Genomic DNA, 3035 nt, shown 5'->3' on the forward strand with positions numbered 1-3035 from the left:
GAACTAAAGTCCTTTCTCAACGGTTAAAGTATTATGTTTTGTAACAAACAAATACTTGCTTTGTCTGGTTTGATAAAAGTGAAATTTAATTTTTTTTTAACAAATATTGCAAATTTGTAAATATAAACACTTCGAACTGCCTTTTTCAGTTTGGTAATAATCAATCTGCATAACTTACCACCACTAAACAAAGATCTATTTTGAGCAGATTTTCGGGGTACAAAATTAATTGTACTGTGAGTACTCATTCTAACTTATTCCATGATATAATTTTATATTTTAGATGAGAGTGTATGCAAGTATAATAAATATTTGGCACGATATCAAACTTAATGATCAATAAAAATGCTTAAAAGCAAAACAGTATTGTTTGCTCCTATGATTTTGTAACAAATGAAATCAATTTAATTCAAATCCGATGAAAACCTGTTATCTAAAAATTTTACTCAATGGGCAACAGAAGTATTTCTTTTACGATTCATTTATTTACACTCTTCACACAACAAAATATTTAGTAATCCTTGTAGGTTACATTGCATTATCTTATAGGAAGATAAATTGCAAACTAAATAAAAATCAATATATACAATATTATATGGATTTAATAGAAGTATAATACTGTACATGTAACCTTCACAATGACTTCAAGAAGAAATACAACAAAATTTTTTTCATAATGACATTTACAAAATTCTAGGAAGTAGTGCTTTCAGTAGATATTTTTAGAACTAATTTTGTAGTAATATCATCAATGGAGTTACTGGTCAGCGTTTAGTTATTAATGAGATTCATATAAACAATTGAAGAAATGAAAAATTCTAATCTTGATCATAGTGAAGCAAATAGTTAACTAACTACTTTTAGTAACCAACAGATCAAGCAGGAAATATGACTGAGATGTATACAATATATACAATAAATGGTAATGATAATTTACCAAACCTAATATGGAAAATCTTTTGAATATTAAAAACGAATAAAAAAAAAGATTCTCATTAAAAATACATATGATTACTTAGATATTACATCTAATGTACACATAGAGGAACAAGTAATCAGTTGGAAACAACTAAAAAAATTAAGAATAAATAACCCAATGATTTAAAAACTGATGGCAGACATATCCCTGTAAAAAAAGGTATAATGCTACCGATTCTTTAAACTTTTAATTTTTACCAGCATATAACAACATTCACAAAATCTCTAAAAAGATAAAACAAAAATGTAAATTTAACAGTTATATCTCTTAAGATATACATCAGGTGCAAAACCTTCAAATTTTATACATGATCAAGTCTTATAGATGTAAGACTAGTATTTCAACAAAAATTTCATAACTATAAACAAAAAATAACAAACATTTCATGTCAGGTGTAGTAGAGATAATATAAAACCAAGTGATTTTTTTTGCCATGGCAAATGATTCTCTTATGGAGAGGGATTTACTGTTTCTTTTCACATTGCCAAGTCCTCATTAATTTACAGATTAGTCAGCCCTTCAAATGACACCTTCATCTGGTTGTCACCTGATTTTCAGTATAATGAATATCATTAATCTTAGTTAGCTACAGATTTTTGAAAATTGATTCTCAAAATATTACTTCTGTAAAATGTAAACACTGATGAAATAAGAAAGTAATAAAAAAACATTTACCAGATAAGACTGAAAATAAAAATATATAATATTTACAAAAACTACTCCATTAGATAGCTGTACAAGAATGAAAGGAACCAATTCCTTTATAGCATTAAAATTACGAAATAATGAATGAAATTTATCTTGGAAATAGTATCTGCATACTTTTGATATTTAATGATTAATAATACTAGTTAACATCACCAGTAATAATAGGAACCAATAGGAATATTAGAACGATTCCTCCTATGCCTTAAGAACCATTTTTTTGTGCAGTAATAACTTAACAAAAATCTAAGCTTTGCCATCGATAGACACTTCAAAGTTACGTAGTATGCTTTGTTTTTTTTTTGTTTTTTCAAATGAAATTGGTAAGATAATTTATTATCGGGAACACTTTTCATGCTAAGATTTCCCCCAAAAATTAATATGATATCAATTAACAAACAAATTTGTTTTTTTTTTAATTCGATAATAATTCACCACATATTCTCAAAGCTTCTGCATGGGAAAATGTGGAAATTTTGTAGCACATGAAAAATGTAAAGCCTGAGCAAGACTTACATCAGGAATTTTCTGTATGAAAGGCTGAGGTGCTGCTATTGTACCACAGAGATCAGAGGAGTGATAAATATACATAATAAATTTAGAGTTATATTAAAAAATGTCTGCTATTTCTATGCGTTCCCTCTTAATCAAAGTACTCCAAAACCAAAATACCCTGCTGATTGAAATTTCAAAATTCATATTTTACTAGTTATTTAAACTTATTAAAAGCAAATTAAATTAACAAAGTAGTCAGTAATAATAAATTATTAACATATACAAAAACTCTATTTATATTTACAAATCACCTTTACAGAAAATGTAAACACATGCGTGCACACAAATATAAAATACAGCAGATTAAATTTTTACAGATATAAACTAAACAAACTTGAAAATATAAAATTTATAGGATAAATTTGAAAAATTATAGTAAATAGAAAATAACAGATCAGATATATGATTTTATGACATAAATATTAAAGTGGTTTTTTAAGCAATTGAAAACAGATATCATCATAACAAAGGTACTTTTGACATACTGATGACAACATAAGTAAAAGATCTTTCAGAAGGAAATCACTTAAAAGTATTTTAAATAAAGATTTATTTTGCTAAAAAAAAAAAAATAAATATTTTGAAGTCTAGTGCAACTTTCTAGACTCAAACATATGTCTTTAATTGGTAAATACCCTTGAAAGAATGTTCTTGAAAAGAATGAAACCTAAAAATATCAGTTAAACGACTGTAAATCTACTAACTGAGCATTAGTATGCAGTATATAAGTATAATAACCATACAATGAATTATCCAAAGCTATTTACTCTTTTAAAGTAACTTTTTTTTTTTCAGG

The 3035-nt window shown here is 26.0% G+C and overlaps 1 protein-coding gene across 5 annotated transcripts in view; it reads right to left on the reverse strand.

The window, feature by feature from the left end:
- The window catches only part of LOC142325497 (uncharacterized), a 384074-nt gene that overhangs the window by 347211 nt on the left and 33828 nt on the right, over window positions 1–3035 (reverse strand). The window lies entirely within an intron of this gene.

Source organism: Lycorma delicatula, chromosome 5, assembly GCF_047948215.1.
Source record: "Lycorma delicatula isolate Av1 chromosome 5, ASM4794821v1, whole genome shotgun sequence".
NCBI classification, from domain to species: Eukaryota; Metazoa; Arthropoda; class Insecta; order Hemiptera; family Fulgoridae; genus Lycorma; species Lycorma delicatula.